Genomic DNA, 16,427 nt, shown 5'->3' with positions numbered 1-16,427 from the left:
CCCTCAATTCCATCTCTAACCTACTCTCCTTAGGTGTACAACAGGGAAAGGGATGTGGACTTTGGGCACATTATTATGTGAACTTTATTATGTGAACCACAGAAAGGATGGGTAGCTTCAGGCCTCAGTCGGAAAGCCTGCCCAGTAGGAATAAAGTGCTATGAAGAACACAGACGCTTGCCAGTCCCAGTTCTGGGAGGTGGGCAGGGACTGTGAATCAGAACAAAAGAAACAACACTGAGCTGATTTGTGCCCCAGAACTTCCAGGAGAGAAGCCAGTGTTTGGGTCCATGGTATATGGAAGGGGAGATTATGGGCAAGCTTCTAACTGAGCTTCATACAAAACCCTTTACCCACTAACTCCATACCAAGAAAGACCTTCCTTTTCTCCCATCTGGGTATTTGCATGATCTCCAAGGAATGGCAGTTACTTCTCGCTTGGCCTGATATTTCAGTTCCTCTGCCATTGCCTGGTTAACCTCAGATGCCTTCAGAGCCAGGGTGTCTCTGATGCGAATCCTCCACGCCAGGTGGAGCTGCTCATCTTAGATCCTTTGAGATCCCTGATGTATACTCCAGCCACTGTGGTCCTTTCCAAAGTCTGTTTCTGAGCTGCACCTGAGCATCCACGGACAGGTGAGTGAAGTGTCTGACTAAGTGTTGCACGATGCAGCGACCTCACAGTGCCCAGTTGTGTCTTTTGTCAGCAGCAAACAAAATCAAGAGGCTGGTGTGCTACTGCATAGAAGGTGACTATGGATAACTGCACAGTTCCTGCAATAGTTGTCCACTAGGCAGGATCTAGAGACATTAAAGGGACAAGGCTTAGGGCATTTCTATAAGAACTTATCTAGAATAGATTAATTGAGGAAGGAAAGATTAACTTAGGGGAGGAAGACCCTAAGGGTAGATAGTCCCAGTCCAAGGGTTGGTGTCCTGGACTGAATAAAAAGGAGAAATCAACCTACCAGCTCTCATCTCCCTCTGCTTCTTGACAGTAGATATGGTGTGACTAACCACTACTCATTCCCTTTGCCATGACTTCCACGCCCAGAGTCGGACTATATCCTTTATTAGTGAGCCAGAATAACCGTGCCATATTGATGTGGTTTGGGTCAGGTATTTTGTAACAACAAGAAATGACTAGTGATCACTTCAAGAAGCTTCAAAACAAAATTCTTAACAAATGAAAGTTGGAGAGACTACTGTTTAACTCAGTTTTAGTGTCCCAATATGAATGAATGCCTGGAGACATCACATGGTACATAGTAAATAGGTAACATTTGGATACCCTTTTCTATCAGTTAACTTTAACTAAAAGAAAAAGAAATAAAGAAAATTCTTCATAAAAGGTCAGTTATCCTAGCCCCAAATGATGGGTAGGAAATCCTCTTTTCTGCTTTGAAAGAGCTTTGTGCCAATATCTCACCTGTGGCCTGGGGCTGGTTCTGTGGTGAGTGCCTCACCTGTGGCCTGGGGCTGGTTCTGTGGTGTCTCATCTATGGCCTGGGGCTTTTTCTGTGGTCAGTGTGTCACCTGTGGCTGAGAACTGGTTCTGTGGTCAGTGTGTCACCTGTGGTTGAGGATTGGTTCCGTGGTCAGTGTCTCACCTGTGGTTGAGGATTGGTTCCGTGGTCAGTGTCTCACCTGTGGTTGAGGATTGGTTCCGTGGTCAGTGTCTCACCTGTGGTTGAGGATTGGTTCTGTGGTCAGTGTCTCACCTGTGGTTGAGGATTGGTTCTGTGGTCAGTGTCTCACCTGTGGTTGAGGATTGGTTCTGTGGTCAGTGTCTCACCTGTGGACAGGGCAGGCTCTGCAGTGAATATATCTGTCTCATCTGTGGACAGGGTTGCCTCTGTGGACAGGACTGGTTCTAGTGTACTCTTGCTCATTTTTTTTCTATATCTGTAGTCCAGGATCTGGAATCCAGCATGACTACAGAGGAGATGATGTGATACAGTTCCTGCCCTTGGAGCAGGGTCAGCAGGGTGTGTGTCTCCTTGAGTGAGGATGTTGCTGTAGGCATAAGGCTTGTTTGTATAACAATGTACATATTTTGCTTCATGTTCCTCCTTTGAGGAATGTTCTTCTTGCCGAGGTTAATGACTCCATAATAATCAGAAATAGCACAATTTTGGGAGGCAAGGGTGTGCCTAATGTTCCTCAGCAAAATGGTAATGCTGTGATCATCAGGACATTCAGTAAGGCTGAGGGAAAGAACTTTGAAAACATGAATTCAAGAATATATAAACAGGATTTCTCAATTATGCAAAATATAAGGAAGTAATATGAATTGTATGAGGGGTTCCATGGACCTGAAAGAAAAGAGTCAGTTGCACTAATGAATTAGTAAAGGGAAATGAACGAAGTTCAGGGTTCAAGTAATAAGGAGCACTAAAAAGGGAGGTAGTGGTGATCTCAAGGCAGGATCCTACCCAGCTAAGCTTATTGTTTGTGCTTATATGCAGGCAGATTTCTGATCTCAAGGTCTGTCTACAGAACAAGTTCCAGACAGCCAAACTTAGGCAGTGAGGAGGTTGGAAAACAGAAAGCCTTCTCACATAAAAATAGCCTGTGTGTCTAGATTTGGCAAACATAAGTACTATGTCCAGCAAACCATAGAGAACTTTCTATGTTAAAAAATGTACTTGCTGTCTTTTTCTAAGAGCCAGGGACTAAGGTCATAAAATGCTGATGTGTGGGATAATCCAAAGGGAACGTGGGATAAATGATTGGATTGATATGTAAAGAAAAGACTGACCTTTTGTCTGCAAGAGCTGAGCTATCCAGAGAGCTATTACAGCTCAGTTAGATTTTTTTCCTAGCAGGTTTTTTGACTTTGGTAGAAAAACCCATGAGCTACTTACAGAGTGTCTAGAAAGCTATGTCAAATAGACCATAGAGCTGTCAGCTTGCATCCATCACTGACTTTGAGTCATTTCTTTCACCACTCCCAAACACCCCTTCCTCAAGTCCCGAAACAAAGCTGAGGCAGGTCTTTGGCAGGAAGGGGCTCTAAAAGTTCTTGCTGTGAATAAGAGGAGCTGAGTTCAAATCACTGGTGCTCACATAAAAGTTTGGCATGCTTTAAATCCATGCACTGGTAGAGATGGAGACAGGAAGAACATGGGAACTTGTTGGTCTAGCCTAGCCTAAATGAATAAACTGCATTTTCAGTGAGAGATTCTGGCTTGAGAATTTAGATGGAGAGCAGTAGAGTAAGACATTTAGATGTCTACTTCTGGCTTCCACACATGTACCCTCATACCCCCACATACTCCCCCAACAATACATGGGCATGTACATGCACACATATACATACATATATGCTCAGACACATACACACACATGTACACATGCCCTCTCATGCCCCCACATACTCCTCCAACATACACATGTGTGCATTTATGCATGCACACACATACACATGCATACACACACTCATATGCATGCACATGTATCCACATGAGTGAGTGCACATACATGCATACACACTCATATGCATGCACACACATGTACACACATGCATCCACACATGCTCCTGGGTGCTCACACATACACACATAGGCACACAAACATGCGTGTACACACTCATATGCACACACACATATACTCATATGTGTGCACATGCATCCATACATGCTCCAGGGCACGCACGCACACACACACACACACACACACACACACACACTCACACAGAGGCACAAGAACATGCGTGCATGCATACACACATAAACCTTCAGTCTAAAAGAAGCTGTCTGATGTCCCTGTGAATGCCCCCCAGTCTTCATCACTCTCAGCTGCTCTTGGATAGTGTCCTCTTCAAGGACATGCCAGTTTTGATTTTTCTAAGATGATAGCTGGTTAAAGAATGAGAGACTGGCTTTCAGAAGTTTACTGTTCAAAATTAAATACCACAAATTCAAGGGATTTCTGGCAGCATTGGCCTGTGTTGAATCACATGACCTCATTGTAGTCCTGGTTCTGCACACATACACTTTGCTCTGCACACAAGTCACTTTATAAAATGTCAGCAAATGCTACTCAGCTTTGAGACTATTCTGTATTGTGAAATGCAGTGTTTCCCCTTTATAGAAGCCTCTGCTCTTACAGAAACCGATGGTCTAATTGTGGAAAACAACGACCTTTTATTTTTGCTTACATCATTTCTCGGCATGTGAGTATTAAATCAGCATATCCATAGATATTTGTGCGTGTGTTGGATGTTTAATTTTGAAGGTTACTGTTTGAGTGGATGATTTGGTTCTTTTCAGAAGAAACCATTTAATGAATTTTAACTTGGGGTTAGGAAAACATTCCCAACAATTTCTGGAATGGCCCTCAGTTCATTTCTTCCAGTTTCTGCTACGTATTTATGCAAAACCACCTTCTCAGCACTGAGAATTTTAAGATGAGATGTGGATTAGCTCTGAGAAATGAAGCTGCCCTGTGTCTTGTAGTATCAACAATTCAGACAAGACTTAATTCTTTATGTAAAAGTAACAAGAAAAACTTAGTTTGTAAATCTGCTTCTGTCTTTAATAAATGGCAAAATTGTATATATACAAGTAATTGCTTTAAAATACATTTATTTATGGTTTATTACCAGTAGACATTTGATTTTTATGCCTGTCTTTTGCCTACATACTCGAGGCCATATAAAAATTTCTAGGAAAACATGAAGTATCGGTGGAGAAGTTTAAGGCGCCCTTCTGTAGAGTCAGTGGGACAGTGGGCTTGTCGCAGCACAGAGGGAGCTTGAGTCTTTCTAGGTGGCACATTGGCAGCATGGTGGTCTCAGACTTTCCAGAGCATGCCAGAGGAAGGCAACTGTTCAGTTCTGCGAAACTTCTGTGGTCTGCAGAGCCTGGAATGACAGACGGGACCCAGAAAAGGTAACAGAGAGAAGCAGTGGCCAGTTGAAAGGAAGAGACTTATGGACGATCTGTGAGTTGTGAAACAGCATTACTGCTGGCCCGCTGTGATGACACACTGCTTGGAGTTCCCTGCAATAACTCTGGTCCTCTCTCCACACTTACCCATGGTGTGTAAAGTCGAATCTTACAGTGATGAGAAGATAATGACATGCTAATTGCTACCCTGACTTTACAGGAGTGATGATATATGGATCTAGACATCTGCATACTGTATAGTTACTGAATGAACTAGTTATTCCCCAGAGTCCCTCAGCTACAGTCAAAAGACTGGTTTCTAAGTCTCCTTTTCCTTTCCTGAGTGAACACCATGCCACAATTAAGGTGGATGAATAGCTCCAGAGTATCACACTCACTATCTGATAGCATGAAGCTGGCTCTGACCCAAGCAAAGCAAAAGTGGGTAAGAAACTATGAGTTTAAACATCCAGCCAGCCACTCACCAGGCTGTAGGCTAGGAAACACATGGGCACTAATGAAAATATCTAGGTCCTACTTCCATGGAATTTATTGATCGATCAGAGAGGACATGGAGATGCAGTTGCCAACAATATAGAGAAGGAAGCTACATCAATGATCTCCCAACACCCTCATAGATATTAGTCATTTCATCCATGGGATGTTACTACTTTTTCCCAGAAGGCCTTTCTTTCTGACTTAACTCTTACAGGGTCCCATGCTTCCATGTGACCCACCAACCCCCTACTGGCCAAACTCTACTGGTTAGCTTCAGGACTCCAGCTGTGGCCTGAAATCTGCTATCCAGGGCGCCATCTTGGTTTCTGAAGCTTTGTAAAAAGCTCCTGGATCCTCTGTCCTACAGGAAAGGAACCACTGGCTCTTCCACTTTTCTCAGTTTGGGATCACAGAGGCCAGTGAAACTCATTGTGCCCTTGGGATCCAGACACAGCTTTAGTGTTGGCTTGCAAAGCTGGCTGGAGGCCCAGATGGAGGACAGAACTGTCCTTGAAGAACACAGCTCTCACTTCAAAAGAAGACAAGAGTTTATCCTGGGTCAAATATCCGTAACTATGGATGGCAACATGACTTCAAGTTGCCACTTCTTCCAGTGTGGAAGCGATCACATAAACTTTTACAGACTCATAATGAAAGAAAGAAAGAAAGAAAGAAAGAAAGAAAGAAAGAAAGAAAGAAAGAAAGAAAGAAAGAAAGGAAGGAAGGAAGGAAGGAAGGAAGGAAGGAAGGAAGGAAGGAAGGAAGGAAGGAAGGAAAGAAAGTTTAAAGGCACTTTTTCAAATATATTGGTGTGAACAATTGGTATAGATAGGTTGGAAAAGCAGGGGAGATATCTGCTCTAGGCCTCAGAGGCTGATGAAGTTTGTATCTTTTTGGTTGGTGGAAATTAGTGATGTGCTAAGTTAATATACTTTAAAGATTTAATCTGATAATTGAAAGGATTTTGGACACTGAGTTTGCCAATGAACAGCTCCTAAGGAGACTGAAGGTAGCCCAACCCCATTTGGCTCTGGATCTATTGACAGCCTAATTTCCGACTATGTTGAAGTCCTAATCAGTCAATCATCCTTATCAATTAGTATTATACACAGGTGTAGCTTTTCTGCCTGGGAACTTTAATTTGCCCACCCCAGCCTCCTATTGGCCACCCATTACTATCTCTTCCTGACCCTTCATCACTGACATAACACCCTTCACATTGGAGCTTCACATGGAATTGTTCAATATAGGCTGAGCCTAAAGCAAAAATGGAAAACACATTTTTTTTTTAACAGCAGACAACTTATTTTGAAGTGGCCAGTTTAAGCGGTTTGGGTGACAATTTGCATGCAGGACTGTTTTTAGACAATCATTTTCCGTTTTGTCATCTGATATCCTAGAAGAAAGAAAATGACAAGAGTCGAGTCACTCCCAAGTCCCCAGTTACCACTGTTGTCTCTTCCTCCCTGCGAGAACCACTTCTAGATGGCTCCCGGCTCTCATGTCTAAGATGACTCCTTGTAGCTCCGGGGAGGAACCCACCAACACAGTCTAGTTTGCCTCCTCACTTGTTATATTGGCTAGTTTTGTTCAGCTTCACACAATCTGGAGTTATCTGAAAGAAGGGAACCTCAATTGAGAAAATGTCTCCCTAAGAGCCAGCTGTAAGGCATTTTCTTTCTTTCTTTCTTTCTTTCTTTCTTTCTTTCTTTCTTTCTTTCTTTCTTTCTTTCTTTCTTAAATATTTTTCTTTTATTGGATATTTTCTTTATTTACATTTCAAATGTTATCCCCTTTCCAGATCTGCCCTCTGGAACCCCCCTATCCCATTCCCCCTCCTGCTGCCTCTATGAGGGCACTCCTCCACCCATCCACCCAGTCCCCGCCTTCCTGCCCTGGCATTCCCCTACACTGGGGCTGCAAACCCCTTTAGCTTTTTTAGTCCCTTCTCCAAGCCTTCCATTATGGGACCCCGTGCTCAGTCCAATGGCTGGCTGGAGCTTCCTCCTCTATCTCTCAGGCTCTGGTAGAGCCTCTCAGGAGACAGCCACATCAGGCTCCTTTCAGGAAGCACTTCCTGACAGTCACAATAGTGTCCAGGTTTGGTGACTGTATATGGGATGGATCCCCAGGTGGGGCAGTCTTTGGATCACCTTTCCTTCACTCTGCTCCACACTTTTTCTCCACATTTGCTCCTGTGAGTATTTTGTTCCCACTTCTAAGAAGCGCTGAAGTATCAACATTTTGGTTTTCCTTTTTTCTTGAGCTTCATATAGTCTGTGAATTGTATCTTGGGTATTCTGAACTTTTGTGATAATATCCACTTATCAGTAAGTGCATACTATATATGTTCTTTTGTTACTGGGTTACCTCACTCAGGATATTTTCTAGTTCCATCCATTTGCCTGCGAATTTTATAAAGTCATTGTTTTTAATAGCTGAGTAGTATTCCATTGTGTAAATGTACCACATTTTCTGTATCCATTCCTCTGTTGAGGGACATCTGGGTTGTTTCCAGCTTCTGAATATTATAATAAGGCTGCTATGAACATAGTGGAGCATGTGTTCTTATTACATGTTGGAGCATCTTCTGGGTATATGCCCAGGAGTGGTATAGCTGGGTCCTCAGGTAGTACTATGTTTAATTTTCTGAGGAACCACCAAACTGATTTCCAGAGTGGTTGTACCAGCTTGCAATCACACCAGCAATGGAGGAATGTTCTGCTTTCTCCACATCCTCACCAGCATCTGCTGTCCCCTGAGTTTTTCATCTTAGCCATTCTGACTGGTGTGAGGTGGAATCTCAGGGTTGTTTTGATTTGCATTTCCCTGATGATTAAAGATTTTGAACATTTCTTTAGGTGCTTCTTGGCCATTCAAGTTTCCTCAGTTGAGAATTCTCTGTTTGTCTCTGTTCCCCATTTTTAATAGGGTTATTTTGTTCTCTGGAGTCTAACTTCTTGACTTAAGTGACACCAAAAATTCCACCAGAGAATTTCCTAAACTTGATTAACAACTTCAGCAAAGTGACTGGATATAAAATTAACTTAAACAAATCAGTAGTCTGTTTTTACTCAAAGGATAAACAAACTGAGAAAGAAATTAGGGAAATGACACCCTTCAAAGCAGTCACAAACAATATAAAATGTCTTGATGCGACTCTAACCAAACAAGTGAAAGATCTGTGTGATAAGAACTTCAAGTCTGTGAAGAAAGAAATCAAAGAAGACCTCAGAAGATGGAAAGATCTCCCATGCTCATGGATTTGCAGGATTAATGTAGTAAAAATGGCCATTTTGCCTAAAGAAATCTACAGATTCAATGCAATCCCCATCAAATTTCCAACTCAATTTTTCATAGAGTTAGAAAGAGCAATTTTCAAATTCATCTGGAATAACAAAAAACCCAGGATATCAAAAACTATTCTCAACGATAAAAGAACATCTGGGGGAATCACCATCCCTGACCTCAAGCTGTACTACAGAGCAATAGTGATTAAAAACTGCATGATATTGGTACATGACAGGCAGGTAGATCAATGGAATAGAATTGAAGACCCAGAAATGAATCCATACACCTATGGTTACTTGATCTTTGACAAAGGAGCTAGAACCATCCAGTGGAAAAAAGACAGAAGTTTCAAAAAAAACTGTGCTAGGTCAACTGGCAGCCATCATGTAGAAGGATGCAAACTGATCCATTCTTATGTCCCTGTACAAAGTACAAGTCCAGGTGGATCAAGGCCCTCCACATAAAACCAGATACACTAAATCTAATAGAAGAGAAAGTGGGGAAAAGCCTCAAGCACATGGGCACAGGGGAAATTTTCATGAACAGAACTCCAATGGCTTATGCTCCAAGTTCAAGAATCAACAAATGGGACCTCATAAAACTGCAAAGTTTCTGTAAGGCAAAGAACACTGTCAATGGAACAAAATGGCAACCAACAGATTGGGAAAAGATCTTAACCAATCCTACATCCGATAGAGGGCTAATATCCAATATATACAAAGAACTCAAGAAGTAAGTCATTTTCTTAATTAGTGACTGATAGGGGAGGGTCCAGACTATTGTGTATGGGGGCATTCCTGGGCTGGTGGTCCTGGGTTCTCTAAGAAAGCCAGATGAGCAAGCCATGGGGAACAAGTCTGTAAGCAGCATTCCTCCATGTCCTCTGCATCAGCTCCTGTCTCTAGGTTTCTGCCCTGTGTGAGTTCCTGTACTGACTCCCTTCATGATGAGCTATTCCAAATAAACCTTTTCCTCCATGTCTTAGTCAGGGTTTCTATTCCTGTACAAATAGCACGACCAAGAAGCAAGTTGGGGAGGAAAGGGTTTATTGAGCTTACACTTCCACGTTGCAATTCATCACTAAAGGAAGTCAGGACTGGAACTCAAGCAGGTCAGGAAGCAGGAGCTGATACAGAGGCCATGGAGGGATGTTTCTTACTGGCTTGCTTTCCCTGGCTTGCTCAGCCTGCTCTCTTATAGAACCCAAGACCACCAGCCCAGAGGTGGTACCACCCACCAGGGGCTCTCCTCACTTGATCACTATTTGAGAAAATGCCTCACAGCTGGATCTCATGCAGGCACTTCCCCAACTGAAGCTCCCTTCTCTGATAACTCCAGCCTGTGTCAAGTTGACACACAAAACTAGCCAGTACACTCCCCAACTTGGTTTTTGATCATGGTGTTTTGTCACAGAACAGACACTCAGGCTGAGCAAAAGAGGCATGGATGCCTGCCCAAATGACATCTTCCAGAGAGACCCTCTGAGGTTCGCAGCTAACAGGCAACCTTGTCAGTTGCAGTCTACTAGGCAGACCAGAGACTGACACTGCAGTCAGGCCTGTCTTCAGATCAGCGTGGGCTGGTCATGAGTGCAGGGTGAATTCTCTGGAACAGATGCTTCATGCTTTCTGAGGAGGGACTAGCTTTTGAGCTTTACCGTGTTGCACACCTCTGTTGTCCATGTCAGTGGTTCTACTTGAAAATGTTCCAAGATCGAGGCAGTGGACCAGTTAGTGGTCCAAGATAGTCAGAGGCTGACAATCATAGCTGAATTCTGTGGGTGGGTTTGTCACCTATTTGAAAGCACCCAAGTTCTGGTTTGCTCTGAGAGAGAGAGAGAGAGAGAGAGAGAGAGAGAGAGAGAGAGAGAGAGAGAGAGAGAGAGAGCCGGGGGAGGCTTGTCTGGGTTTCCTGGCATTGTATGTCAATACTGGTGGCTGAGACTTCTTAAATCCCATATTTTGGGGGTGAAGAGTCAGGGTAGTCCCCTCACCCTTCCTTGTCTAACTTTCTCAAAAATTAAAAAATAAAAATAAAAAGCAACAAGTCATTTCTTTCTTTGTGTTTCAGATTACCCTGGGTTTGAAGAGATAAGACTTTGCACAGAGCCCTGGCCCCCATTCCTCTCGCTCTTACCCTCTCTTCCCGTGTATGGGGGTTTCAGACTCTGAGCCTGCTGTCAACAGTGGGCTGATACATCCTTAAATGGGGATTTGGGGTCAAGGATGCCTGGGGCATTGGGACTACATCCTCTTTAATGTGGAGGTTTTAGGTCAGAGAGACATGGGCATTCATATTGTATGCATTAGTATCTGCATACCCCAGGAAGATCCAAGGCTTTGCAAGGATCAACAGATCCCCAAACATACAGAACTGATTAGGATCCGATTCTGGGAATCTGAGACTGGGACCCAAGTTGTCTGATGTCCAGTCCCAACGATCCATGGCTTTGCTTTCAGAGGATGAATGGGTGAAAGGCTGGTATTTGAGAACATTCTGTTCAGATGCAGTTGGAAAACCATCCCTTGCAGTGTGCCAGAGTCATTTCCAGATGTATTGAGGGTTGTATGCAAAGTTGTACTTGGAAGAAAACTTGCAGTACCCGGATTAAAGGACACACAAGCTTGAAGACACTTCCTCTCCCAGCACATGCCCACCAGGATGGAGGGGTACAGTGAGATGCAGCAGCAGGGGAGAACTGGAAACCAGCTGGAGCTGTATTTGCAACCCCAGACCTGTCAGCAGCACCAGCCACTGACTGGCTTGGTAGCGAGGTAGAAGGAATTGGAGAATGATAGCTATAAAAAGCATCCTTGGATGTCTGGTCCCTATTTCTGGTCCTCAGTTCTTGTCAGATGCAATGTCTTTCAGCAACAGCCTGTTTTGTGTGAGGGGTATCAGTTTTGCTTGGTCCAGATAATTTTTGGATGCCAGTCTTTGCATGCAAAGACTATGGACTGGAGCCTGTAGTGATTGTCTTGTCCGGCTCAGGATAGTTGTGTCTAGTAGGATTAATGCTCCCGGACTATGGAGGAGGAGTTAAACAGTGTCATTAAGCATGCTCCCTACAAATGACCTGACCACCACCTCACAGTCCGTGATGGTGCCTTTGTTTTAATTATGATGAGATAGCTGGGGTGGGAGGCGAATGAGTACACAAGAGAAGCCTCACAGCGGAGACTGAAATTAAATACAGAAGGAAACAGGACGGAAGGTCCAGAGACTGGTGGTAGACGAACCAGTATCCCTAGTGAAATAAGAAAATATTACATTTATGAACCATGGACAGGACCAGAGAAAAGGAGCAGTCACAGGAAAGAATTACTCAGAAAATACCTGGGAGCCCCTGAAGAGAGGTGTGGAGGCCCAGTGTCCACGGCTTGATTGTGCCACACATGCAGAGCCTTCTAACTGCTTCAGGCTCAGAATCCCATGTTTGTCTGTTGACACACACACACACACACACACACACACACACACACACACACACGAGTGTGTCTATGGTGGAGAGCATCACTACAGTCAGGTATAAAGTGTGGCCATGAAGTAAGGCACTGTGTCAATCGCTGTAAGCTGATGGTCCTTGAATTCAAAATATAAATATTTTTTTTTCTGAAAAAAAAAAAAAGGCTTCTCCAAGTACATAACATGCTGGCTGGTGAAACTCACTGGGATAGTGTCCAAAGGTGAGAGTTCTCAATGGGAGGGGAGGGAGGCTTGATGCCCCAGCACAGGGGCATGCTAGAGGGGTGAGGCAGGAGTGGGTGAGTGGGTGTAGGAGCACCCTCATAGAGGCAAAGGGGAGGGGAGGAGGGGGATAGGATGGCGGTTGGTGGAGGGGTAACCAGGAAGGGGGATATCATTTGAAATGTAAATGAATACAATGATTAATCAAAAAAAAAATAAAATGAAGTTTTTCAATGGCACCAGAGACACTACCTTTAGAATCAAAAGCTAAAGCAATCTGAGGGAAGAGGGAAAGCAGTGACGGTATAGCTCGAGCTGACATCTGAGTCAGGATCTGTGGAGTTTGGGGATGTGAAGGCTGAGCCACACTTGCTATTAGGTTCGTATGCTGGAAACTTTTATTACATTGGTTGAGATGGGTGGGCCCTGTGGGTTGGGGGTGGGGGGAGGTTCTGAAAATATTTATAATTAAATCCAAACCATCTGAAAAAATACTTTTAATAGTACTTCCACACATTTCTTCTCCTCCTCCTCCTCTTCCTCCTCCTCCTCCTCCTCCTCCTCCTCCTCCTCCTCCTCCTCCTCTTCTTCTTCTTCTTCTTCTTCTTCTTCTTCTTCTTCTTCTTCTTCTTCTTTTTTTCTTCTTCTTCTTGATTTTCAAAGCTTGGAAATGTTAAGGAAAATTTGATCCATATGTTTGGTTAACAGGAGTGTGAAGCATTGGATGGGTATTTTAAGATTATTCATCGAGCAGAAGGCTTCGCTTGTGAGCCCATTGGGAATCTACATGTCACCCCTTCGGGACTCAGTTTGAATGTCTGTGATTCTTGTTCCTGTCTTGAGGTTATGACGATGACATCCCTAGTGGAGTCCCATGCCCGTAGGTCCCTGTCACCATGTCTGGGGAAGTTTCACCCACAAGAACAGAAGGCCTCGGTTTGGGACATCCCCACAATAGGGCTTCAAGGGACATTTAGCAATGGCTGATGAGCCATCCAGCTATATGCCCGCTCTCTCCTATCTGTGGCATCTTGTGAGGGATCCAGGGATCTGAAGCCACTGTTGGTGAACAAAGCGGACATCCTTTTCATCTTCCCTGTCCAAAGCTTCCCTTCCTTCAAACTCCTCTCTGGAGAAAGGATGTTCGCAGATGAGCACTTCTGCAGGGTTCCAGACATGGCAGATACACCTTCCTTGTTGATGTCACAGGCATGATGTAGAGGTCCTGTTTGACAAGAAATCTAGAACAAGAAGACTGGTTGATATGCTCACATTTGTAAATTACATTATTAAAACTGGTCTGTTGGGACCAACTGCAAACTACTTGCCGCAGAAGACACATATTCCTGGCCTGGAACTTGTCTCACTTTCGGATGAAAGGTTCTTACATTGCATGATGGGTAAGGAGAGGGGCATTCACACACACACACACACACACACACACACACACACACACACACTCATACAGACACAGGCAAATACATGCAAACATCCCCAGATGTGTCAAGTTACCACAGGAAGTTTTGTGGGCCTGTGTGCTGGAGGCTTTCCACAGAGATGTCTGGCCTAGCTAGGTGCGAGGGCTCAGGTGAAGGGGAGAGAACTCGATCAGGGAGGGGGAGTTGCCTCTTCGGCCCCTGCTGCAGCTGCTTCCAAGATGTTGCTTCAGTTGTTCCAAGATGCCGCACCAGTGGCCAGTCGCTCTGCACTGAGTCAGGTCGGGCTGAGCAGGCAGAGGCCGGCTAGCTAGCAAGGGGTGCGGAGGGGGGTGTCTGGTGGTGTTTTTGGGACAGCAGATCTCTTCCCTAAGCAGCAGTGTTACAGCTCTTATGACAGAAGGTCTGAGGTGACAGAGTAATTTTCACATACCTTTATTCTTTCTGGATAGGATCCTTATATACAGTTTTGGGGTGGGTCAGGGTCTGACAACAGGTGCTTCTCATTGGCTTGATCTGAGAGCTTGGGGATACCTTATCTGCATGTGGGAGGGCTTGGGGTGTGACTGATGGCCACAAACTTCTCTATGGGGGTCTATGGGGGTTCTGTAGCTATGTGACAGGAGCCTTGGTGCCCAGGAAAAGGCAAAACACCTACCGTCCCTACAGGGTCACCAGGGTTTCTAGCCTTAGTTCAACTGGGAACCAGGATACCTTTCACAACCCACCACTTCACACAGTTTTATAACACAGAATATAGTTTATAGAGTCTGTCCATTGCACAGCAAGTTCACAAGCTAAACGATGAAGCTGAGCGCCAGACAGCATGGGTAGGCATGTTAGGATGTAGTTCTCTGGCACGCACAGAGAGGGATATCCCTCCTTCCTTTTCACAGACTCCAGGCTCTACTTACCGTGGGCTTAGGTAGGCTGGGCAGCAGCATCCGGTTTCCTGTGTCCCCCTTTCTGGTAATTTTCAGCAATTTTAAGAAGTTCAGAAAGACCCAGGACCTTGCCCAGCACAACTTCTGAGGAAAGGGCACTGCATGTCCATCTCAGATCTCTAACATGAAGAGCTCTAGCAGTCTCTCTCTCTCTCTCTCTCTCTCTCTCTCTCTGTGTGTGTGTGTGTGTGTGTATCTGTCTGTCTGTCTGTCTCTCTCTCTCACACACACAGAGACAGAGAGAGAGAGACAGAGAGAGACAGAGACAGAGAGTTAGAGTTCCAGGCCTTGAGATGTGAGTGACCAGAACCTATTACACTGTATGTGAGCACAAATGACCCCATATTAAGCTGTGGGGTCCCTCCAGTCTATCCTGACTACTGACTTTTCCTTTACTCTAATCTGATCCATGTGGCACTACCCTCCTCCTTAGCATTGGAAGCCCTTGGTATGTGTATATTGAGATCAAATCTCATTGTTTTTCTTTCTGGGGTTCAGTTTTGCAGTGTCTTGTGCATCACCATTCTCCTGGGGTATAAACACAAATCTCCACAGGATGGTCTTTTATCCAAAGCCTCTTCTCTCTTAAGAAAATAATTTTGATGCTTAGTAGAGATTTGTGTGACACATCTTTCTCACCAGCAAGTGGACCCTGGGAAACTCAAAGGTTCAACCATTTCAGCCCATGGATGAGCCTCAAGCCATCAAGACATCCTGCTGTCTTCAAAAGGAGGATGAGTCCTTGAGGAGGAGGAATCTTGAAACTTTTGGCTGTCCAGAGAAGCATCAGACAAGTCATGCAATGTGGGGACAGGGGACAAGGGAAGGGGTTCTGGCAAGGCCAGGAGAAGCCAGCCGCAGTGTGTGGCCTCCTTACTTAGGGCCTTGCTTTTGGATGTATGGACCATGGATCGTGGAAACAAGAGCCAGCATGTTGCTTTCGGGTCAGAGAGCAAACTATGTATGGGTCAGAGCCTTGAGATGGGAGAAGGGGGAAATGGGATAGTCCAAATGGTCTGCAAACCCATGATGTATGCTGCAGGAAGAACAAGGCGTGAATTCAAGAACAATGTAGGGTCTGAAGGACTTCTGAGGCAATCAGTCACACAAGCATGGGATGTGATTGGTTCCCAGTGATCACTTCTGAGGAGACAGAAGGGCCCAGAATAGACAGCAGGAGGAGACACTCTGGCTTTCTGCCTCCAGTGGGTAAGAAGAGAGGCTGCTGTCACCATGGAGCATATGACAGAAGAGGGATTGGGTCCTTAAAAGCACACAGCTTCTGGATGGTTGGAAACATACTAGCATGACCAGTCTGTTGACAGCTTGTATGGTACCTGTCCCAGCACTCTGAATTCCCAGGAATGCCAAGCTGTAATAGTCAGGTCCATTTGGAGTTATTTTCTTCAAGTGAAAGAGGCAAAACTTAAAGAAGAGACGATCTAGGGGGCTGGACAGAACAATGGGGGATCAGAGAATGAGGTCACATGTCTTCTATACCCATATGGCTGCTGTGTTAAGCAGGGCATAAAAAGATACATATTTAAGCCAGCCAACATAGAGTAAAATAGAGAACCCTCTACTGTTGTGCACGCGTATGTGTGTGTGTGTGTGTGTGGGGGGTCTACACAGCCAAAGGCCTTCAGATAAAAGCCCCCCGACAAGAAGGAATTCTGGCT

The 16,427-nt window shown here is 44.7% G+C and overlaps 1 non-coding gene across 1 annotated transcript; it reads left to right on the top strand.

The window, feature by feature from the left end:
• The first annotated feature begins 2,792 nt into the window (after window positions 1-2,792).
• LOC127674293 (U7 small nuclear RNA) lies at window positions 2,793-2,856 on the top strand. The gene has a single exon (XR_007975341.1). It is a non-coding gene; the product is annotated as a U7 small nuclear RNA (small nuclear RNA).
• Window positions 2,857-16,427: the final 13,571 nt, after the last annotated feature.

The sequence above is a fragment of the Apodemus sylvaticus genome, chromosome 23, assembly GCF_947179515.1.
Source record: "Apodemus sylvaticus chromosome 23, mApoSyl1.1, whole genome shotgun sequence".
Classification (NCBI taxonomy): Eukaryota; Metazoa; Chordata; class Mammalia; order Rodentia; family Muridae; genus Apodemus; species Apodemus sylvaticus.
Note: the sequence above shows the minus strand (reverse complement) of the source record. Positions and strands in the feature narration are given on the sequence as shown.